Genomic DNA, 23,553 nt, shown 5'->3' with positions numbered 1-23,553 from the left:
GTTATTGGAGTTTGGAGTTTTAGTTTGGAGTTAATGGAGTTTTTGGAGTTTGGAGTTCTTGGAGTTTTTGGAGTTTGGAGTTTGGAGTTTATGGAGTTTTTGGAATTTGGACTTTTTGGAGTGTTTGGAAATTGGAGTTTTTGGAGGTTGGAGTTTGGAGTTTTTGGAGTTTTTTAGTTTGGAGTTTTTGATGTTTTTGGAGTTAGGAGTTTGGAGTTCTTGGAGTTTGGAGTTTTGAGTTTTTAGAGTTCTTGGAGTTTGTAGTTTTTGTAGTTTGGAGTTTGGAGTTTTTGGAGTTTTTAGAGTTTGGAGTTAGGTGTTTTTGGAGTTTTTGGAGTTTGGAGTTTTTGGAGTTTGGAGTTTTTGGAGTTTTTGAAGATTTGACTTTTTGGAGTTTGGGTGTTTGGAGTCTTTGGAGTTTTTGGAGTTAGGAATTTGGAGCTTTTGGAGTTTTTGAATTTTGAGTTTTGAGTTTTTGCAGTTTTTGGAGTTTGGAGTTTTTGGAGTTTGGAGTTTGGAGTTTATGGGGTTTTTGCAGTTTGGAGTTTTTGATGTTTATGGAGTTAGGAGTTTTTGGAGTTTGGAGTTTGGAGTTTTTGGAGTTTTTGGTGTTTGGTGTTTTTGGAATTTGGAGTTCTTGTAGTTTTTGACGTTTGTAGTTTTTGGAGTTGGAGTTTGGATTTTTTGGAGTTTTTGGTGTTCGGAGATTGTTGTTATTTAAGTTTGGAGTTTTTGGAGTTTGGATTTTGGAGTTTTTGGAATTTTGAATTTTTGGAGTTTTTGGAGTTTTTCAAGTTTGGAGTTTTTGGAGTTTGGATTTTGGAGTTAGGATTGTTTGAAGTTTTTGGAGTTTGGAGTTTTTGGAGTTTTTGGAGTTTGGAGTATTGAGTTTTTGGAGTTTGGAGTTTGGAGTTTTTGGAGATTTTGGAGTTTGGCGTTTGGAATTTGGGGGTTTTGGAGTTTGGAGTTATTGGAGTTTTTGGAGATAGGTGTTTTTGGAGTTTTTGGAGTTTGGAGTTTTAGTTTGGAGTTTATGGAGTTTTTGGAGTTAGGAGTTCTTGGAGTTTTTGGACTTTGGAGTTTGGAGTTTATGGAGTTTTTGGAATTTGGACTTTTTGGAGTGTTTGGAAATTGGAGTTTTTGGAGGTTGGAGTTTGGAGTTTTTGGAGTTTTTTAGTTTGGAGTTTTTGATGTTTTTGGAGTTAGGAGTTTGGAGTTCTTGGAGTTTGGAGTTTTGAGTTTTTAGAGTTTTTGGAGTTTGTAGTTTTTGTAGTTTGTAGTTTGTAGTTTTTGGAGTTTTTAGAGTTTGGAGTTAGGTGTTTTTGGAGTTTTTGGAGTTTGGAGTTTTTGGAGTTTTTGAAGATTTGACTTTTTGGAGTTTGGGTGTTTGGAGTCTTTGGAGTTTTTGGAGTTAGGAGTTTGGAGTTTTTGGAGTTTTTAGAGTTTGGAGTTAGGTGTTTTTGGAGTTTTTGGAGTTTGGAGTTTTTGGAGTTTGGAGTTTTTGGAGTTTTTGAAGATTTGACTTTTTGGAGTTTGGGTGTTTGGAGTCTTTGGAATTTTTGGAGTTAGGAATTTGGAGCTTTTGGAGTTTTTGAATTTTGAGTTTTGAGTTTTTGCAGTTTTTGGAGTTTGGAGTTTTTGGAGTTTGGAGTTTGGAGTTTTTGGAGTTTTTGGTGTTTGGTGTTTTTGGAATTTGGAGTTCTTGTAGTTTTTGACGTTTGTAGTTTTTGGAGTTGGAGTTTGGATTTTTTGGAGTTTTTGGTGTTAGGAGATTTTTGTTTTTTAAGTTTGGAGTTTTTGGAGTTTGGATTTTGGAGTTTTTGGAATTTTGAATTTTTGGAGTTTTTGGAGTTTTTCAAGTTTGGAGTTTTTGGAGTTTGGATTTTGGAGTTAGGATTGTTTGAAGTTTTTGGAGTTTGTAGTTTTTGGAGTTTTTGGAGTTTGGAGTATTGAGTTTTTGGAGTTTGGAGTTTGGAGTTTTTGGAGATTTTGGAGATAGGTGTTTTTGGAGTTATTGGAGTTTGGAGTTTTAGTTTGGAGTTTATGGAGTTTTTGGAGTTTGGATTTTGGAGTTAGGATTGTTTGAAGTTTTTGGAGTTTGTAGTTTTTGGAGTTTTTGGAGTTTGGAGTATTGAGTTTTTGGAGTTTGGAGTTTGGAGTTTTTGGAGATTTTGGAGATAGGTGTTTTTGGAGTTATTGGAGTTTGGAGTTTTAGTTTGGAGTTAATGGAGTTTTTGGAGTTTGGAGTTCTTGGAGTTTTTGGAGTTTGGAGTTTGGAGTTTATGGAGTTTTTGGAATTTGGACTTTTTGGAGTGTTTGGAAATTGGAGTTTTTGGAGGTTGGAGTTTGGAGTTTTTGGAGTTTTTTAGTTTGGAGTTTTTGATGTTTTTGGAGTTAGGAGTTTGGAGTTCTTGGAGTTTGGAGTTTTGAGTTTTTAGAGTTCTTGGAGTTTGTAGTTTTTGTAGTTTGGAGTTTGGAGTTTTTGGAGTTTTTAGAGTTTGGAGTTAGGTGTTTTTGGAGTTTTTGGAGTTTGGAGTTTTTGGAGTTTGGAGTTTTTGGAGTTTTTGAAGATTTGACTTTTTGGAGTTTGTGTGTTTGGAGTCTTTGGAGTTTTTGGAGTTAGGAATTTGGAGCTTTTGGAGTTTTTGAATTTTGAGTTTTGAGTTTTTGCAGTTTTTGGAGTTTGGAGTTTTTGGAGTTTGGAGTTTGGAGTTTATGGGGTTTTTGCAGTTTGGAGTTTTTGATGTTTATGGAGTTAGGAGTTTTTGGAGTTTGGAGTTTGGAGTTTTTGGAGTTTTTGGTGTTTGGTGTTTTTGGAATTTGGAGTTCTTGTAGTTTTTGACGTTTGTAGTTTTTGGAGTTGGAGTTTGGATTTTTTGGAGTTTTTGGTGTTCGGAGATTGTTGTTATTTAAGTTTGGAGTTTTTGGAGTTTGGATTTTGGAGTTTTTGGAATTTTGAATTTTTGGAGTTTTTGGAGTTTTTCAAGTTTGGAGTTTTTGGAGTTTGGATTTTGGAGTTAGGATTGTTTGAAGTTTTTGGAGTTTGGAGTTTTTGGAGTTTTTGGAGTTTGGAGTATTGAGTTTTTGGAGTTTGGAGTTTGGAGTTTTTGGAGATTTTGGAGTTTGGCGTTTGGAATTTGGGGGTTTTGGAGTTTGGAGTTATTGGAGTTTTTGGAGATAGGTGTTTTTGGAGTTTTTGGAGTTTGGAGTTTTAGTTTGGAGTTTATGGAGTTTTTGGAGTTAGGAGTTCTTGGAGTTTTTGGACTTTGGAGTTTGGAGTTTATGGAGTTTTTGGAATTTGGACTTTTTGGAGTGTTTGGAAATTGGAGTTTTTGGAGGTTGGAGTTTGGAGTTTTTGGAGTTTTTTAGTTTGGAGTTTTTGATGTTTTTGGAGTTAGGAGTTTGGAGTTCTTGGAGTTTGGAGTTTTGAGTTTTTAGAGTTTTTGGAGTTTGTAGTTTTTGTAGTTTGTAGTTTGTAGTTTTTGGAGTTTTTAGAGTTTGGAGTTAGGTGTTTTTGGAGTTTTTGGAGTTTGGAGTTTTTGGAGTTTTTGAAGATTTGACTTTTTGGAGTTTGGGTGTTTGGAGTCTTTGGAGTTTTTGGAGTTAGGAGTTTGGAGTTTTTGGAGTTTTTGAATTTTGAGTTTTGAGTTTTTGCAGGTTTTGGAGTTTGGAGTTTTTGGAGTTTGGAGTTTGGAGTTTTTGGGGTTTTTGGAGTTTGGAGTTTTTGATGTTTATGGAGTTAGGAGTTTTTGGAGTTTGTAGTTTTGAGTTTTTAGAGTTTTTGGAGTTTGTAGTTTTTGGAGTTTGTAGTTTGGAGTTTTTAGAGTTTGGAGTTAGGTGTTTTTGGAGTTTTTGGAGATTGGAGTTTTTGGAGTTTGGAGTTTTTGGAGTTTTTGAAGATTTGACTTTTTGGAGTTTGGGTGTTTGGAGTCTTTGGAGTTTTTGGAGTTAGGAGTTTTGTGTTTTTGGAGTTTTTGAATTTTGAGTTTGGAGTTTTTGCAGTTTTTGGAGTTTGGAGTTTTTGGAGTTTGGAGTTTGGAGTTTTTGGAGTCTTTCGAGTTTGGAATTTTTTGATGTTTATGGAGTTAGGAGTTTTTGGAGTTTGGAGTTTGGAGTTTTGGGAGTTTTTGGTGTTTGGTGTTTTTGGAATTTGGAGTTCTTGTAGTATTTGACGTTTGTAGTTTTTGGAGTTGGAGTTTGGATTTTTTGGAGTTTTTGGTGTTAGGAGATTGTTATTTTTTGAGTTTGGAGTTTTTGGAGTTTGGATTTTGGAGTTTTTGGAATTTTGAATTTTTGGAGTTTTTGGAGTTTTTCAAGTTTGGAGTTTTTGGAGTTTGGATTTTGGAGTTAGGATTGTTTGAAGTTTTTGGAGTTTGGAGTTTTTGGAGTTTTTGGAGTTTGGAGTATTGAGTTTTTGGAGTTTGGAGTTTGGAGTTTTTGGAGATTTTGGAGTTTGGTGTTTGGAATTTGGGGGTTTTGGAGTTTGGAGTTATTGGAGTTGTTGGAGATAGGTGTTTTTGGAGTTTTTGGAGGTTGGAGCATTAGTTTGGAGTTATCGAGTTTTTGGATTTAGGAGTTTTTGGAGTATTTGGAGTTTGGAGTTTGGAGTTTATGGAGTTTTTGGAATTTGGAGTTTTTGGAGTGTTTGGAAATTGGAGTTTTTGGAGGTTGGAATTTTGAGTTTTTCGAGTTTTTTAGTTTGGAGTTTTTGATGTTTTTGGAATTAGGAGTTTGGAGTTCTTGGAGTTTGGAGTTTTGAGTTTTTAGAGTTTTTGTAGTTTGTAATTTTTGTAGTTTGTAGTTTGGAGTTTTTGGAGTTTGTAGAGTTTGGAGTTAGGAGTTTTTGGAGTTTTTGGAGTTTGGAGTTTTTGGAGTTTTTGAAGATTTTACTTTCTGGATTTTGGGTGTTTGGAGTCTTTGGAGTTTTTGGAGTTAGGAGTTTGGAGTTTTTGGAGTTATGAGTTTTTGGAGTTTCTGGAGTTTGGAGTTTGGAGTTTTTGCAGTAAGGATTAATTGGAGACTTTGGAGCTTGGAGTTAGGAGTTTTGAGTTTTTGAAGTTTTTGGAATTTGAAGTTTTTGGAGTTTGGTGTTTTGGGAGGTTATGGAGTTTGGAGTTTTTGGAGTTTGGAGTATTGAGTTTTTGGAGTTTGCAGTTTGGAGTTTTTGGAGATTTTGGAGTTTGGCGTTTGGAATTTGGGGGTTTTGGAGTTTGGAGTTATTGGAGTTGTTGGAGATAGGTGTTTTTGGAGTTTGGAGTTTTTGGAGTTTTTGGAGTTAGGATTTTTTGGAGTTTTGTAGTTTGGAGTTTTAGTTTGGAGTTTATGGAGTTTTTGGAGTTAGGAGTTTTTGGAGTATTTGGAGTTTGGAGTTTGGAGTTTATGGACTTTTTGGAATTTGGTGTTTTTGGATTTTGGAGTTTTTGGAATTTTTGGAGATAGGTGTTTTTGGAGTTTTTGGAGTTTGGAGTTTCAAGTTTATGGAGTTATTGAAATTTGGAGCTTTTGGAGTATTTGGAAATTGGAATTTTGGAAGATTGGAGTTTGGTGTTTTTGGAGTTTGGAGTTTTGAGTTTTTGGAATTTTGAATTTTTGGAGTTTTTGGAGTTTTTCAAGTTTGGAGTTTTTGGAGTTTGGATTTTGGAGTTAGGATTGTTTGAAGTTTTTGGAGTTTGGAGTTTTTGGAGTTTTTGGAGTTTGGAGTATTGAGTTTTTGGAGTTTGGAGTTTGGAGATTTTGGAGATTTTGGAGTTTGGCGTTTGGAATTTGGGGGTTTTGGAGTTTGGAATTATTGGAGTTTTTGGAGTTTTTGAAGATTTTACTTTCTGGATTTTGGGTGTTTGGAGTCTTTGGAGTTTTTGGAGTTAGGAGTTTGGAGTTTTTGGAGTTTTTGGAGTTATGAGTTTTTGGAGTTTCTGGAGTTTGGAGTTTGGAGTTTTTGCAGTAAGGATTAATTGGAGACTTTGGAGCTTGGAGTTTGGAGTTTTGAGTTTTTGAAGTTTTTGGAATTTGAAGTTTTTGGAGTTTGGTGTTTTGGGAGGTTATGGAGTTTGGAGTTTTTGGAGTTTGGAGTATTGAGTTTTTGGAGTTTGCAGTTTGGTGTTTTTGGAGATTTTGGAGTTTAGCGTTTGGAATTTGGGGGTTTTGGAGTTTGGAGTTATTGGAGTTGTTGGAGATAGGTGTTTTTGGAGTTTGGAGTTTTTGGAGTTTTTGGAGTTAGGATTTTTTGGAGTTTTGTAGTTTGGAGTTTTAGTTAGGAGTTTTTGGAGTATTTGGAGTTTGGAGTTTGGAGTTTATGGACTTTTTGGAATTTGGTGTTTTTGGATTTTGGAGTTTTTGGAATTTTTGGAGATAGGTGTTTTTGGAGTTTTTGGAGTTTGGAGTTTCAAGTTTATGGAGTTATTGAAATTTGGAGCTTTTGGAGTATTTGGAAATTGGAATTTTGGAAGATTGGAGTTTTGAGTTTTTGGAATTTTGAATTTTTGGAGTTTTTGGAGTTTTTCAAGTTTGGAGTTTTTGGAGTTTAGATTTTGGAGTTAGGATTGTTTGAAGTTTTTGGAGTTTGGAGTTTTTGGAGTTTTTGGAGTTTGGAGTATTGAGTTTTTGGAGTTTGGAGTTTGGAGTTTTTGGAGATTTTGGAGTTTGGCGTTTGGAATTTGGGGGTTTTGGAGTTTGGAGTTATTGGAGTTTTTGGAGATAGGTGTTTTTGGAGTTATTGGAGTTTGGAGTTTTAGTTTGGAGTTTATGGAGTTTTTGGAGTTTGGAGTTCTTGGAGTTTTTGGAGTTTGGAGTTTGGAGTTTATGGAGTTTTTGGAATTTGGACTTTATGGAGTGTTTGGAAATTGGAGTTTTTGGAGGTTGGAGTTTGGTGTTTTTGGAGTTTTTTAGTTTGGAGTTTTTGATGTTTTTGGAGTTAGGAGATTGGAGTTCTTGGAGTTTGGAGTTTTGAGTTTTTAGAGTTTTTGGAGTTTGTAGTTTTTGTAGTTTGTAGTTTGGAGTTTTTGGAGTTTGGAGTTTTTGGAGTTTTTGAAGATTTGACTTTTTGGAGTTTGGGTGTTTGGAGTCTTTGGAGTTTTTGGAGTTAGGAATTTGGAGCTTTTGGAGTTTTTGAATTTTGAGTTTTGAATTTTTGCAGTTTTTGGAGTTTGGAGTTTTTGGAGTTTGGTGTTTGGAGTTTTGGGGTTTTTGCAGTTTGGAGTTTTTGATGTTTATGGAGTTAGGAGTTTTTGGAGTTTGGAGTTTGGAGTTTTTGGAGTTTTTGGTGTTTGGTGTTTTTGGAATTTGGAGTTCTTGTAGTTTTTGACGTTTGTAGTATTTGGAGTTGGAGTTTGGATTTTTTGGAGTTTTTGGTGTTCGGAGATTGTTGTTTTTTAAGTTTGGAGTTTTTGGAGTTTGGATTTTGGAGTTTTTGGAATTTTGAATTTTTGGAGTTTTTGGAGTTTTTCAAGTTTGGAGTTTTTGGAGTTTGGATTTTGGAGTTAGGATTGTTTGAAGTTTTTGGAGTTTGGAGTTTTTGGAGTTTTTGGAGTTTGGAGTATTGAGTTTTTGGAGTTTGGAGTTTGGAGTTTTTGGAGATTTTGGAGTTTGGCGTTTGGAATTTGGGGGTTTTGGAGTTTGGAGTTATTGGAGTTTTTGGAGATAGGTGTTTTTGGAGTTTTTGGAGTTTGGAGTTTTAGTTTGGAGTTTATGGAGTTTTTGGAGTTAGGAGTTCTTGGAGTTTTTGGACTTTGGAGTTTGGAGTTTTTGGAGTTTTTTAGTTTGCAGTTTTTGATGTTTTTGGAGTTAGGAGTTTGGAGTTCTTGGAGTTTGGAGTTTTGAGTTTTTAGAGTTTTTGGAGTTTGTAGTTTTTGTAGTTTGTAGTTTGTAGTTTTTGGAGTTTTTAGAGTTTGGAGTTAGGTGTTTTTGGAGTTTTTGGAGTTTGGAGTTTTTGGAGTTTGGAGTTTTTGGAGTTTTTGAAGATTTGACTTTTTGGAGTTTGGGTGTTTGGAGTCTTTGGAGTTTTTGGAGTTAGGAGTTTGGAGTTTTTGGAGTTTTTGAATTTTGAGTTTTGAGTTTTTGCAGGTTTTGGAGTTTGGAGTTTTTGGAGTTTGGAGTTTGGAGTTTTGGGGGTTTTTGGAGTTTGGAGTTTTTGATGTTTATGGAGTTAGGAGTTTTTGGAGTTTGTAGTTTTGAGTTTTTAGAGTTTTTGGAGTTTGTAGTTTTTTGAGTTTTTGGAGTTTTTAGAGTTTGGAGTTAGGTGTTTTTGGAGTTTTTGGAGATTGGAGTTTTTGGAGTTTGGAGTTTTTGGAGTTTTTGAAGATTTGACTTTTTGGAGTTTGGGTGTTTGGAGTCTTTGGAGTTTTTGGAGTTAGGAGTTTTGTGTTTTTGGAGTTTTTGAATTTTGAGTTTTGAGTTTTTGCAGTTTTTGGAGTTTGGAGTTTTTGGAGTTTGGAGTTTGGAGTTTTTGGAGTCTTTCGAGTTTGGAATTTTTTGATGTTTATGGAGTTAGGAGTTTTTGGAGTTTGGAGTTTGGAGTTTTGGGAGTTTTTGGTGTTTGGTGTTTTTGGAATTTGGAGTTCTTGTAGTATTTGACGTTTGTAGTTTTTGGAGTTGGAGTTTGGATTTTGGAGTTTTTGGAATTTTGAATTTTTGGAGTTTTTGGAGTTTTTCAAGTTTGGAGTTTTTGGAGTTTGGATTTTGGAGTTAGGATTGTTTGAAGTTTTTGGAGTTTGGAGTTTTTGGAGATTTTGGAGTTTGGAGTATTGAGTTTTTGGAGTTTGGAGTTTGGAGTTTTTGGAGATTTTGGAGTTTGGTGTTTGGAATTTGGGGGTTTTGGAGTTTGGAGTTATTGGAGTTGTTGGAGATAGGTGTTTTTGGAGTTTTTGGAGGTTGGAGCTTTAGTTTGGAGTTATCGAGTTTTTGGAGTTAGGAGTTTTTGGAGTATTTGGAGTTTGGAGTTTGGAGTTTATGGAGTTTTTGGAATTTGGAGTTTTTGGAGTGTTTGGAAATTGGAGTTTTTGGAGGTTGGAATTTGGAGTTTTTCGAGTTTTTTAGTTTGGAGTTTTTGATGTTTTTGGAATTAGGAGTTTGGAGTTCTTGGAGTTTGGAGTTTTGAGTTTTTAGAGTTTTTGTAGTTTGTAGTTTTTGTAGCTTGTAGTTTGGAGTTTTTGGAGTTTGTAGAGTTTGGAGTTCGGAGTTTTTGGAGTTTTTGGAGTTTGGAGTTTTTGGAGTTTTTGAAGATTTTACTTTCTGGATTTTGGGTGTTTGGAGTCTTTGGAGTTTTTGGAGTTAGGAGTTTGGAGTTTTTGGAGTTTTTGGAGTTATGAGTTTTTGGAGTTTCTGGAGTTTGGAGTTTGGAGTTTTTGCAGTAAGGATTAATTGGAGACTTTGGAGCTTGGAGTTAGGAGTTTTGAGTTTTTGAAGTTTTTGGAATTTGAAGTTTTTGGAGTTTGGTGTTTTGGGAGGTTATGGAGTTTGGAGTTTTTGGAGTTTGGAGTATTGAGTTTTTGTAGTTTGCAGTTTGGAGTTTTTGGAGATTTTGGAGTTTGGCGTTTGGAATTTGGGGGTTTTGGAGTTTGGAGATATTGGAGTTGTTGGAGATAGGTGTTTTTGGAGTTTGGAGTTTTTGGAGTTTTTGGAGTTAGGATTTTTTGGAGTTTTGTAGTTTGGAGTTTTAGTTTGGTGTTTATGGAGTTTTTGGAGTTAGGAGTTTTTGGAGTATTTGGAGTTTGGAGTTTGGAGTTTATGGACTTTTTGGAATTTGTTGTTTTTGGATTTTGGAGTTTTTGGAATTTTTGGAGATAGGTGTTTTTGGAGTTTTTGGATTTTGGAGTTTCAAGTTTATGGAGTTATTGAAATTTGGAGCTTTTGGAGTTTTTGGAAATTGGAATTTTGGAAGATTGGAGTTTGGTGTTTTTGGAGTTTGGAGTTTTGTGTTTTTGGAATTTTGAATTTTTGGAGTTTTTGGAGTTTTTCAAGTTTGTAGTTTTTGTAATTTTTAGAGTTAGGTGTTTTTGGAGTTTTTGCAGTTTGGAAATGTGGGTTTGGAATTAATGGAGTTTTTGAGTTTGTAGTTTGGAGTTTTGAGCTTTTGCAGTTTTGGAGTTTGGAGTTTTTGGAGTTTGGAGTTTGGAGTTTTTGGAGTTTTTGGAGTTTGGAGTTTTTGGAGTTTGGAATTTTTGGAGTTTTTGACGTTTGTAGTTTTTGTAGTTTGGAGTTTTTGGAGTTGTTGGTGTTAGGAAATTGGTGTTTTTTGAGTTTGGAGTTTTTGGAGTTTGGATTTTGGAGTTTTTGGAATTTTGCGTTTTTGGAGTTTTTGGAGTTTTTCAAGTTTGGAGTTTTTGGAGTTTGGATTTTGGAGTTAGGATTGTTTGCAGTTTTTGGAGTTTGGGTTGTTTGGAGTTTTTGGAGTTTGGAGTATTGAGTTTTCGGAGTTTGGATTTTGGAGTTTTTGGAGATTTTGGAGTTTGGAATTTGGGGGTTTTGGAGTTTGGAGTTATTGGAGTTGTTGGAGATAGCTGTTTTTGGAGTTTTTGGAGGTTGGAGTTTTGATTTGGAGTTTATGGAGTTTTTGGAGTTCGGAGTTTTCGAAGTATTTGGAGTTTGGAGTTTGGAGTTTATGGAGTTTTTGGAATTTGGAGTTTTTGGAGTGTTTGGAAATTGGAGTTTTTGGAGTTTTTTAGTTTGGAGTTTTTGATGTTTTTGGAATTAGGAGTTTGGAGTTCTTGGAGTTTGGAGTTTTGTGTTTTTAGAGTTTTTGGAGTTTGTAGTTTTCGGAGTTTGTAGTTTGGAGTTTTTGGAGTTTTTAGAGTTTGGAGTTAGGTGTTTTTGGAGTTTTTGGAGTTTGGAGTTTTTGGAGTTATGAGTTTTTGGAGTTTCTGGAGTTTGGAGTTTGGAGTTTTTGCAGTAAGGATTAATTGGAGACTTTGGAGCTTGGAGTTAGGAGTTTTGAGTTTTTGAAGTTTTTGGAATTTGAAGTTTTTGGAGTTTGGTGTTTTGGGAGGTTATGGAGTTTGGAGTTTTTGGAGTTTGGAGTATTGAGTTTTTGGAGTTTGCAGTTTGGAGTTTTTGGAGATTTTGGAGTTTGGCGTTTGGAATTTGGGGGTTTTGGAGTTTGGAGTTATTGGAGTTGTTGGAGATAGGTGTTTTTGGAGTTTGGAGTTTTTGGAGTTTTTGGAGTTAGGATTTTTTGGAGTTTTGTAGTTTGGAGTTTTAGTTTGGAGTTTATGGAGTTTTTGGAGTTAGGAGTTTTTGGAGTATTTGGAGTTTGGAGTTTGGAGTTTATGGACTTTTTGGAATTTGGTGTTTTTGGATTTTGGAGTTTTTGGAATTTTTGGAGATAGGTGATTTTGGAGTTTTTGGAGTTTGGAGTTTCAAGTTTATGGAGTTATTGAAATTTGGAGCATTTGGAGTTTTTGGAAATTGGAATTTTGGAAGATTGGAGTTTAGTGTTTTTGGAGTTTGGAGTTTTGAGTTTTTGGAATTTTGAATTTTTGGAGTTTTTGGAGTTTTTCAAGTTTGTAGTTTTTGTAGTTTTTAGAGTTAGGTGTTTTTGGAGTTTTTGCAGTTTGGAAATTTGGGTTTGGAATTAATGGAGTTTTTGAGTTTGTAGTTTGGAGTTTTGAGCTTTTGCAGTTTTGGAGTTTGGAGTTTTTGGAGTTTGGAGTTTGGAGTTTTTGGAGTTTTTGGAGTTTGGAGTTTTTGGAGTTTGGAATTTTTTGAGTTTTTGACGTTTGTAGTTTTTGTAGTTTGGAGTTTTTGGAGTTGTTGGTGTTAGGAAATTGGTGTTTTTTGAGTTTGGAGTTTTTGGAGTTTGGATTTTGGAGTTTTTGGAATTTTGCGTTTTTGGAGTTTTTGGAGTTTTTCAAGTTTGGAGTTTTTGGAGTTTGGATTTTGGAGTTAGGATTGTTTGCAGTTTTTGGAGTTTGCGTTGTTTGGAGTTTTTGGAGTTTGGAGTATTGAGTTTTCGGAGTTTGGATTTTGGAGTTTTTGGAGATTTTGGAGTTTGGAATTTGGGGGTTTTGGAGTTTGGAGTTATTGGAGTTGTTGGAGATAGCTGTTTTTGGAGTTTTTGGAGGTTGGAGTTTTGATTTGGAGTTTATGGAGTTTTTGGAGTTCGGAGTTTTCGAAGTATTTGGAAATTGGAGTTTTTGGAGGCTGGAATTTGGAGTTTTTGGAGTTTTTTAGTTTGGAGTTTTTGATGTTTTTGGAATTAGGAGTTTGGAGTTCTTGGAGTTTGGAGTTTTGTGTTTTTAGAGTTTTTGGAGTTTGTAGTTTTCGGAGTTTGTAGTTTGGAGTTTTTGGAGTTTTTAGAGTTTGGAGTTAGGTGTTTTTGGAGTTTTTGGAGTTAGGAGTTTGGAGTTTTTGGAGTTTTTGGAGTCACGAGCTTTTGGAGTTTCTGGAGTTTGGAGTTTGGAGTTTTTGCAGTAAGGATTAATTGGAGACTTTGGAGTTTGGAGTTAGGAGTTTTGAGTTTTTGAAGTTTTTGGAATTTGAAGTTTTTGGAGTTTGGAGTTTTTGGAGTTTGGAGTATTGAGTTTTTGGAGTTTGGAGTTTGGAGTTTTTGGAGATTTTGGAGTTTGGCGTTTGGAGTTTATGGAGTTTTTGGAATTTTGAGTTTTTGGAGTTTGGAATTTTTGGAGTTTTTGACGTTTGTAGTTTTTGTAGTTTGGAGTTTTTGGAGTTGTTGGCGTTAGGAAATTGGTGTTTTTTGAGTTTGGAGTTTTTGGAGTTTGGATTTTGGAGTTTTTGGAATTTTGCGTTTTTGGAGTTTTTGGAGTTTTTCAAGTTTGGAGTTTTTGGAGTTTGGATTTTGGAGTTAGGATTGTTTGCAGTTTTTGGAGTTTGGGTTGTTTGGAGTTTTTGGAGTTTGGAGTTTTTGGAGTTTGGAGTTTTTGGAATTTTTGGAGATAGGTGTTTTTGGAGCTTTTGGAGTTAGGAGTTTCAGTTTGGAGTTTGGAGTTTATGGAGTTTTTGAAATTTGGAATTTTTGGAGTTTTTGGAAATTGGAGTTTTTGCAGGTTGGGGTTTGGAGTTTTTGGAGTTTGGAGTTTGGAGTTTTTGGAGTTTTTGGAGTTTGGAGTTAGCAGTTTTTGGAGTTTGGAGTTTTGGAGTTTTTGGAGTTCGTTTATTATGGAGTTTTTGGAGTTTCGAATTTTGGGTTTGGAGTTTATGGAATTTTTGGAGTTCGGAGTTTTTGTAGTGTTTGTAGTTTGGAGTTTGGTGTTTATGGAGTTTTTGGAATTTGGAGTTTTGGAGTGTTTGGAAATTGGAGTTTATGGAGGTTGAGTTTGGAGTTTTTGGAATATTTGTAGTTTGGAGTTTTTGGAGTTTTTGGAGATAGGAGTTTTTGGAGATTCGCGTTTGGAGTTTTTGGAGTTTTTGAAGTTTGGAGTTAGGAGTTTTTGGAGTTTGGCGTTTGGAGTTTGGAGTTTTAGGAGTTTGGAGTATTTGGAGTTTTTGGAGTTAGTTGTTTTTGGAGTTTTTGGAGTTTGGAGATTTGGGTTTGGAGTTTATGGAGTTTTTGGAGCTAGGAGTTTGGAGTTATCGGAGTTTTTGGAGTTAGGTGTTTTTGGAGTTTTTGGAGTTTGGAGTTTGGAGTTTATGGAGTTATTGAAATTTGGAGTTTTTGGAGTTTGGAGTTTTGCATTTTCAGAGTTTTTGAAGTTTGGAGCTTTTCCAGTTTGCAGTTTTTGTAGTTTGGAGTTTGGAGGTTTTGGAGTTTTGAGTTTCTGGAGTTTTTGGAGTTTGGAGTTTGAAGCTTTTGGAGTTTGGCGTTTTGTGTTTTTGGAGTTTTTGGTGTTAGGAGTTTGGAGTTTTTGGAGTTTTGAGTTGTTGAAGTTTGGAGTATTTGTAGTTTGGAGTTAGGATTTTTTGGAGTTTTTGGAGTTTGGCGTTTGGAATTTGGAGTTTTTGGAGTTTGGAGTTTTTGTAGTTTTTAGAGTTAGGTGTTTTTGGAGTTTTTGCAGTTTGGAAATTTGGGTTTGGAATTAATGGAGTTTTTGAGTTTGTAGTTTGGAGTTTTGAGTTTTTGTAGTTTTGCAGTTTGGAGTTTTTGGAGTTTGGAGTTTGGAGTTTTTGAGATTTTTGGAGTTTGGAGTTTTTGATGTTTTTGGAGTTAGGAGTTTTTGGAGTTTGGAGTTTGGAGTTTTTGGAGTTTTTGGAGTTTGGAGTTTTTGGAATTTGGAAATTTTGGAGTTTTTGACGTTTGTAGTTTTTGGAGTTTGGAGTTTGGAGTTTTTGGAATTTTTCATTTTTGGAGTTTTTGGAGTTTTTCAAGTTTGGAGTTTTTGGAGTTATGATTGTTTGAAGTTTTTGGAGTTTGGATTGTTTGGAGTTTTTGGAGTTTGGAGTATTGAGTTTTTGGAGTTTGGAGTTTGGAGTTTTTGGAGATTTTGGAGTTCGGCGTTTGGAATTTGGGGGTTTTGGAGTTTGGAGTTATTGGAGTTGTTGGAGATAGGTGTTTTTGGAGGTTGGAGTTTTAGTTTGGAGTTTATGGAGTTTTTGGAGTTAGGAGTTTGTGGAGTATTTAGAGTTTGGAGTTTGGAGTTTTTAGAGTTTTTGGAGTTTGTAGTTTTTGGAGTTTGTAGTTTGGAGTTTTTGGAGTTTGTAGAGTTTGGAGTTAGGAGTTCTTGGAGTTTGTGGAGTTTGGAGTTTTTGGAGTTGTTGGAGATAGGTTTTTTTGGAGTTTTTGGAGTTAGGAGTTTTCGGAGTATTTGGAGTTTGGAGTTTGGAGTTTATGGAGTTTTTGGAATTTGGAGTTTTTGGAGTGTTTGGAAATTGGAGTTTTTGGAGGCTGGAATTTGGAGTTTTTGTAGTTTTTTAGTTTGGAGTTTTTGATGTTTTTGGAATTAGGAGTTAGGAGTTTTGAGTTTTTAGAGTTTTTGGAGTTTGTAGTTTTTGGAGTTTGTAGTTTGGAGTTTTTGGAGTTTTTAGAATTTGGAGTTAGGTGTTTTTGGAGTTTTTGGAGTTTGGAGTTTTTGGAGTTTTTGAAGATTTTACTTTTTGGATTTTGGGTGTTTGGAGTCCTTGGAGTTTTTGGAGTTAGGAGTTTGGAGTTTTTGGAGTCATGAGTTTTTGGAGTTTCTGGAGTTTGAAGTTTGGAGTTTTTGCAGTAAGGATTAATTGGAGACTTTGGAGTTTGGAGTTAGGAGTTTTGAGTTTTTGAAGTTTTTGGAATTTGAAGTTTTTGGTGTTTGGTGTTTTGGGAGGTTATGGAGTTTGGAGTTTTTGGAGTTTGGAGTATTGAGTTTTTGGAGTTTGGAGTTTGGAGTTTTTGGAGATTTTGGAGTTTGGCGTATGGAATTTGGGGGATTTTGGAGTTTGGAGTTATTGGAGTTGTTGGAGATAGGTGATTTTGGAGTTTGGAGTTTTTGGAGTTTTTGGAGTAAGGATTTTTTGGAGTTTTTGAAGTTTGGAGTTTTAGTTTGAAGTTTATGGAGTTTTTGGAGTCAGGAATTTTTGGAGTATGTGGAGTTTTTGGAATTTTCGGAGATAGGTGTTTTTGGAGTTTTTGGAGTTAGGAGTTTTAGTTTGGAGTTTGGAGTTTATGGAGTTTTTGAAGTTTCGAATTTTTGGAGTTTTTGGAAATTGGAGTTTTTGGAGGTTGGAGTTTGGAGTTTTTGGTGTTTGGAGTTTGGAGTTTTTGGAGTATTTGGAGTTTGGAGTTAGCAGTTTTTGGAGTTTGGCATTTGGAATTTGGAGTTTTTGGAGTTTGGAGTTTTGGAGTTTTTGGAGTTAGTTTATTTTGGAGTTTTTGGAGTTTGAAGTTTTGGGTTTGAAGTTTATGGAATTTTTGGAGTTAGGAGTTTTTGTAGTGTTTGTAGTTTGGAGTTTGGTGTTTATGGTGTTTTTGGAATTTGGAGTTTTGGAGTTTTTGCAGTTTAGAATTTTTGGATTTTTTGAATTTAGGAGTTTTTGGAGTTTTTGAAGTTTGTAGTTTTTGGAGTTTTTGGAGTTTGGAGTTTTTGGAGTTTTTGGAGATAGGAGTTTTTGGAGTTTCGCGTTTTGAGTTTTTGGAGTTTTTGGAGTTTGGAGTTCGGAGTTTTTGGAGTTTGGCGTTTGGTGTTTGGAGTTTTAGGAGTTTGGAGTTTTTGGAGTTTTTGGAGATAGTTGTTTTTGGAGTTTTTGGAGTTTGGAGTTTTGGGTTTGGAGTTTATGGAGTTTTTGGAGCTAGGAGTTTGGAGTTATCGGAGTTTTTGGAGTTAGGTGTTTTTGGAGTTTTTGGAGTTTGGAGTTTGGCGTTTATGGAGTTATTGAAATTTGGAGCTTTTGGAGTTTTTGGAAATTGGAATTTTTAGAGATTGAAGTTTGGTGTTTTTGGAGTTTGGAGTTTTGAGTTTTCAGAGTTTTTGAAGTTTGGAGCTTTTCCAGTTTGGAGTTTTTGTAGTTTAGAGTTTGGAGGTTTTGGAGTTTTGAGTTTCTGGAGTTTTTGGAGTTTGGAGTTTGGAGCTTTTGGAGTTTGGAGTTTTGTGATTTTGGAGTTTTTGGAGTTATCACAGAAATCATAGAAACTCCAAAAAATCCTAACTCCAAACTACAAATACTCCAAACTTCAGCAACTCAAAACTCCTAAAACTCCAAACTCCTGAGTTGCTGAAGTTTGGAGTATTTGTAGTTTGGAGTTAGGATTTTTTGGAGTTTTTGGAGTTTGGAGTTTTTGGAGTTTTTGGAGTTTGGAGTGTTGAGTTTTTTGGAGTTTGGAGTTTTTGGAGTTTGGAGTTAGGAGTTTTTGGAGTTTGGCGTTTGGAATTTGGAGTTTTTGGAGTTTGTAGTTTTTGTAGTTTTTAGAGTTAGGTGTTTTTGGAGTTTTTGCAGTTTGGAAATTTGGGTTTGGAATTAATGGAGTTTTTGAGTTTGTAGTTTGGAGTTTTGAGTTTTTGCTGTTTTGGAGTTTGGAGTTTTTGGAGTTTTTGGAGTTATCACAGAAATCATAGAATCACAGAAACCCCACAGTGCAGATAGAGGCCCTTTCGGTCCATCGAGACTGCGCCGACACATATCCCACCTGATCCCCGTAACCCCTACACCAGCACATATCTCACCCTATCCCTGTAACCCCACGTTTTCTTTGGGGTTTTCTTTGGAGTTTTTGGAGTTTGGAGTTTTGGGTTTGGAGTTTATGGAATTTTTGGAGTTAGGAGTTTTTGTAGTTTTTGTAGTTTGGAGTTTGGTGTTTATGGAGTTTTTGGAATTTGGAAATTGGAGATTTTTGAGGTTGAGTTTGGAGTTTTTGGAATTTTTGTAGTTTGGGGTTTTTGATGTTTTTGGAGTTAGGAGTTTGGAGTACTTGGAGTTTGGCGGTTTGAGTTTTTGGAGTTTGGAGTTTCTGCAGTTTAGAGTTTTTGGATTTTGTGAATTTAGGAGTTTTTGGAGTTTTTGAAGTTCGTAGTTTTTGGAGTTTTTGGAGTTAGGAGTATTTGGAGTTTGGCGTTTGGAGATTGTAGTTTTTGGAGTTTTTGGAGTTTGGAGTTTAGAGCTTTTGGAGTTTGGCGTTTGGAGTTTGGAGTTTTAGGAGTTTGGAGTTTTTGGAGTATTTGGAGTTATTTTTTTTGGAGTTTTTGGAGTTTGGAGTTTTGGGTTTGGAGTTTATGGAGTTTTTGGAGTTAGGCGTTTGGAGTTATTTGAGTTTTTGTAGTTAGGTGTTTTTGGAGTTTTTGAAGTTTGGAGTTTGGAGTTTATGGAGTTATTGAAATTTGGAGTTTTGGGAGTTTTTGGAAATTGGAGTTTTTGGAGATTGGAGTTTGGTGTTTTTGGAGTTTGGAGTTTTGAATTTTTAGAGTTTTTGAAGTTTGGAGCTTTTCAGTTTGTAGTTTTTGAAGTTTGTAGTTTTTGGAGTTTTTGGAGTTTGGAGTTTTTGGAGTTTTTGGAGATAGGAGTTTTTGGAGTTTCGCATTTGGAGTTTTTGGAGTTTGGAGTTAGGAGTTTCTGGAGTTTGGCGTTCGGAGTTTGGAGTTTTAGGAGTTTGGAGTTTTTGGAGTTTTTGGAGATAGTTGTTTTTGGAGTTTTTGGAGTTTGGAATTTTGGGTTTGGAGTTTATGGAGTTTTTGGAGCTAGGAGTTTGGAGTTATTGGAGTTTTTGGAGTTGGGTGTTTTCGGAGTTTTTGGAGTTTGGAGTTTTTGGAGTTTTTAGAGTTTGATGTTAGGTGTTTTTGGAGTTTTTGGAGTTTGGAGTTTTTGGAGTTTTTGAAGATTTTACTTTTTGGATTTTGGGTGTTTGGAGTCTTTGGAGTTTTTGGAGTTAGGAGTTTGGAGTTTTTGGAGTTTTTGGAGTCATGAGTTTTTGGAGTTTCTGGAGTTTGGAGTTTGGAGTTTTTGCAGTAAGGATTAATTGGAGACTTTGGAGCTTGGAGTTAGGAGTTTTGAGTTTTTGAAGTTTTTGGAATTTGAAGTTTTTGGAGTTTGGTGTTTTGGGAGGTTATGGAGTTTGGAGTTTTTGGAGTTTGGAGTATTGAGTTTTTGGAGTTTGGAGTTTGGAGTTTTTGGAGATTTTGGAGTTTGGCGTTTGGAATTTGGGGGGTTTTGGAGTTTGGAGTTATTGGAGTTGTTGGAGATAGGTGTTTTTGGAGTTAGGATTTTTTGGAGTTTTTGTAGTTTGGAGTTTTAGTTTGGAGTTTATGGAGTTTTTGGAGTCAGGAGTTTTTGGAGTATTTGGAGTTTTTGGAATTTTTGGAGATAGGTGTTTTTGGAGTTTTTGGAGTTAGGAGTTTTAGTTTGGAGTTTGGAGTTTATGGAGTTTTTGAAATTTCGAATTTTTGGAGTTTTTGGAAATTGGAGTTTTTGGAGGTTGGAGTTTGGAGTTTTTGGAGTTTGGAGTTTGGAGTTTTTGGAGTATTTGGAGTTTGGAGTTAGCAGTTTTTGGAGTTTGGCATTTGGAATTTGGATTTTTTGGAGTTTGGAGTTTTGGAGTTTTTGGAGTTAGTTTATTTTGGAGTTTTTGGAGTTTGGAGTTTTGGGTTTGGAGTTTATGGAATTTTTGGAGTTAGGAGTTTTTGTTGTGTTTGTAGTTTGGAGTTTGGTGTTTATGGTGTTTTTGGAATTTGGAGTTTTGGAGTGTTTGGAAATTGGAGTTTATGGAGGTTGAGTTTGGAGTTTTTGGAATTTTTGTAGTTTGGAGTTTTTGATGTTTTTGGAGTTAGGAGTTTGGAGTACTTGGAGTTTAGCGTTTTGAGTTTTTGGAGTTTGGAGTTTTTGCAGTTTAGAATTTTTGGATTTTTTGAATTTAGGAGTTTTTGGAGTTTTTGAAGTTTGTAGTTTTTGGAGTTTTTGGAGTTGGGAGTTTTTGGAGTTTTTGGAGATAGGAGTTTTTGGAGTTTCGCGTTTGGAGTTTTTGGAGTTTTTGGAGTTTGGAATTAGGAGTTTTTGGAGTTTGGAGTTTGGAGTTTTAGGAGTTTGGAGTTTTTGGAGTTTTTGGAGTGAGTTGTTTTTGGAGTTTTTGGAGTTTGGAGTTTTGGGTTTGGAGTTTATGGAGTTTTTGGAGCTAGGAGTTTGGAGTTTGGAGCTTTTGGAGTTTGGAGTTTTGTGTTTTTGGAGTTTTTGGAGTTATCACAGAAATCATGGAAACTCCAAAAAATCCTAACTCCAAACTACAAATACTCGAAACTTCAGCAACTCAAAACTCCTAAAACTCCAAACTCCTGAGTTGCTGAAGTTTGGAGTATTTGTAGTTTGGAGTTAGGATTTTTTGGAGTTTTTGGAGTTTGGAGTTTTTGGAGTTTTGGAGTTTGGAGTGTTGAGTTTTTTGGAGTTTGGAGTTTTTGGAGTTTTTGGAGTTTGGAGTTAGGAGTTTTTGGAGTTTGGCATTTGGAATTTGGAGTTTTTGGAGTTTGTAGTTTTTGTAGTTTTTAGAGTTAGGTGTTTTTGGAGTTTTTGCAGTTTGGAAATTTGGGTTTGGAATTAATGGAGTTTTTGAGTTTGTAGTTTGGAGTTTTGAGTTTTTGCTGTTTTGGAGTTTGGAGTTTTTGGAGTTTTTGGAGTTATCACAGAAATCATAGAATCAGAGAAACTCCACAGTGCAGATAGAGGCCCTTTCGGTCCATCGAGACTGCGCCGACACATATCCCACCCGATCCCCGTAACCCCTACACCAACACATATCCCACCCTATCCCTGTAACCCCACGTTTTCTTTGGGGTTTTCTTTGGAGTTTTTGGAGTTTGGAATTTTTGCAGTTTAGAATTTTTGGATTTTTTGAATTTAGGAATTTTTGGAGTTTTTGAAGTTTGTAGTTTTTGGAGTTTTTGGAGTTTGGAGTTTTTGGAGTTTTTGGAGATAGGAGTTTTTGGAGTTTCGCATTCGGAGTTTGGAGTTTTAGGAGTTTGGAGTTTTTGGAGTTTTTGGAGATAGTTGTTTTTGGAGTTTTTGGAGTTTGGAATTTTGGGTTTGGAGTTTATGGAGTTTTTGGAGCTAGGAGTTTGGAGTTATTGGAGTTTTTGGAGTTGGGTGTTTTCGGAGTTTTTGGAGTTTGGAGTTTTTGGAGTTTTTAGAGTTTGATGTTAGGTGTTTTTGGAGTTTTTGGAGTTTGGAGTTTTTGGAGTTTTTGAAGATTTTACTTTTTGGATTTTGGGTGTTTGGAGTCTTTGGAGTTTTTGGAGTTAGGAGTTTGGAGTTTTTGGAGTTTTTGGAGTCATGAGTTTTTGGAGTTTCTGGAGTTTGGAGTTTGGAGTTTTTGCAGTAAGGATTAATTGGAGACTTTGGAGTTTGGAGTTAGGAGTCTTGAGTTTTTGAAGTTTTTGGAATTTGAAGTTTTTGGAGTTTGGTGTTTTGGGAGGTTATGGAGTTTGGAGTTTTTGGAGTTTGGAGTATTGAATTTTTGGAGTTTGGAGTTTGGAGTTTTTGGAGATTTTGGAGTTTGGCGTTTGGAATTTGGAGGGTTTTGGAGTTTGGAGTTATTGGAGTTGTTGGAGATAGGTGTTTTTGGAGTTAGGATTTTTTGGAGTTTTTGTAGTTTGGAGTTTTAGTTTGGAGTTTATGGAGTTTTTGGAGTCAGGAGTTTTTGGAGTATTTGGAGTTTTTGGAATTTTTGGAGATAGGTGTTTTTGGAGTTTTTGGAGTCATGAGTTTTTGGAGTTTCTGGAGTTTGGAGTTTGGAGTTTTTGCAGTAAGGATTAATTGGAGACTTTGGAGTTTGGAGTTAGGAGTTTTGAGTTTTTGAAGTTTTTGGAATTTGAAGTTTTTGGAGTTTGGTGTTTTGGGAGGTTATGGAGTTTGGAGTTTTTGGAGTTTGGAGTATTGAGTTTTTGGAGTTTGGAGTTTGGAGTTTTTGGAGATTTTGGAGTTTGGCGTTTGGAATTTGGGGGGTTTTGGAGTTTGGATTTTTTGGAGTTTTTGTAGTTTGGAGTTTTAGTTTGGAGTTTATGGAGTTTTTGGAGTCAGGAGTTTTTGGAGTATTTGGAGTTTTTGGAATTTTTGGAGATAGGTGTTTTTGGAGTTTTTGGAGTTAGGAGTTTTAGTTTGGAGTTTGGAGTTTATGGAGTTTTTGAAATTTCGAATTTTTGGAGTTTTTGGAAATTGGAGTTTTTGGAGGTTGGAGTTTGGAGTTTTTGGAGTTTGGAGTTTGGAGTTTTTGGAGTATTTGGAGTTTGGAGTTAGCAGTTTTTGGAGTTTGGCATTTGGAATTTGGATTTTTTGGAGTTTGGAGTTTTGGAGTTTTTGGAGTTAGTTTATTTTGGAGTTTTTGGAGTTTGGAGTTTTGGGTTTGGAGTTTATGGAATTTTTGGAGTTAGGAGTTTTTGTTGTGTTTGTAGTTTGGAGTTTGGTGTTTATGGTGTTTTTGGAATTTGGAGTTTTGGAGTGTTTGGAAATTGGAGTTTATGGAGGTTGAGTTTGGAGTTTTTGGAATTTTTGTAGTTTTGGAGTTTTTGATGTTTTTGGAGTTAGGAGTTTGGAGTACTTGGAGTTTAGCGTTTTGAGTTTTTGGAGTTTGGAGTTTTTGCAGTTTAGAATTTTTGGATTTTTTGAATTTAGGAGTTTTTGGAGTTTTTCAAGTTTGTAGTTTTTGGAGTTTTTGGAGTTTGGAGTTTTTGGAGTTTTTGGAGATAGGAGTTTTTGGAGTTTTGTAGTTTGGAGTTTTAGTTTGGTGTTTATGGAGTTTTTGGAGTTAGGAGTTTTTGGAGTATTTGGAGTTTGGAGTTTGGAGTTTATGGACTTTTTGGAATTTGGTGTTTTTGGATTTTGGAGTTTTTGGAATTTTTGGAGATAGGTGTTTTTGGAGTTTTTGGATTTTGGAGTTTCAAGTTTATGGAGTTATTGAAATTTGGAGCTTTTGGAATTTTTGGAAATTGGAATTTTGGAAGATTGGAGTTTGGTGTTTTTGGAGTTTGGAGTTTTGTGTTTTTGGAATTTTGAATTTTTGGAGTTTTTGGAGTTTTTCAAGTTTGTAGTTTTTGTAGTTTTTAGAGTTAGGTGTTTTTGGAGTTTTTGCAGTTTGGAAATGTGGGTTTGGAATTAATGGAGTTTTTGAGTTTGGAGTTTGGAGTTTTGAGCTTTTGCAGTTTTGGAGTTTGGAGTTTTTGGAGTTTGGAGTTTGGAGTTTTTGGAGTTTTTGGAGTTTGGAGTTTTTGGAGTTTGGAATTTTTGGAGTTTTTGACGTTTGTAGTTTTTGTAGTTTGGAGTTTTTGGAGTTGTTGGTGTTAGGAAATTGGTGTTTTTTGAGTTTGGAGTTTTTGGAGTTTGGATTTTGGAGTTTTTGGAATTTTGCGTTTTTGGAGTTTTTGGAGTTTTTCAAGTTTGGAGTTTTTGGAGTTTGGATTTTGGAGTTAGGATTGTTTGCAGTTTTTGGAGTTTGGGTTGTTTGGAGTTTTTGGAGTTTGGAGTATTGAGTTTTCGGAGTTTGGATTTTGGAGTTTTTGGAGATTTTGGAGTTTGGAATTTGGGGGTTTTGGAGTTTGGAGTTATTGGAGTTGTTGGAGATAGCTGTTTTTGGAGTTTTTGGAGGTTGGAGTTTTGATTTGGAGTTTATGGAGTTTTTGGAGTTCGGAGTTTTCGAAGTATTTGGAGTTTGGAGTTTGGAGTTTATGGAGTTTTTGGAATTTGGAGTTTTTGGAGTGTTTGGAAATTGGAGTTTTTGGAGGCTGGAATTTGGAGTTTTTGGAGTTTTTTAGTTTGGAGTTTTTGATGTTTTTGGAATTAGGAGTTTGGAGTTCTTGGAGTTTGGAGTTTTGTGTTTTTAGAGTTTTTGGAGTTTGTAGTTTTCGGAGTTTGTAGTTTGGAGTTTTTGGAGTTTTTAGAGTTTGGAGTTAGGTGTTTTTGGAGTTTTTGGAGTTTGGAGTTTTTGGAGTTTTTGGAGTTATGAGTTTTTGGAGTTTCTGGAGTTTGGAGTTTGGAGTTTTTGCAGTAAGGATTAATTGGAGACTTTGGAGCTTGGAGTTAGGAGTTTTGAGTTTTTGAAGTTTTTGGAATTTGAAGTTTTTGGAGTTTGGTGTTTTGGGAGGTTATGGAGTTTGGAGTTTTTGGAGTTTGGAGTATTGAGTTTTTGGAGTTTGCAGTTTGGAGTTTTTGGAGATTTTGGAGTTTGGCGTTTGGAATTTGGGGGTTTTGGAGTTTGGAGTTATTGGAGTTGTTGGAGATAGGTGTTTTTGG

Source organism: Somniosus microcephalus, chromosome 22 (assembly GCF_052327205.1).
Source record: "Somniosus microcephalus isolate GS21.2 chromosome 22, FLI_Smic_1.0, whole genome shotgun sequence".
Taxonomy (NCBI): Eukaryota; Metazoa; Chordata; class Chondrichthyes; order Squaliformes; family Somniosidae; genus Somniosus; species Somniosus microcephalus.
This window is presented reverse-complemented; position numbering follows the sequence as displayed.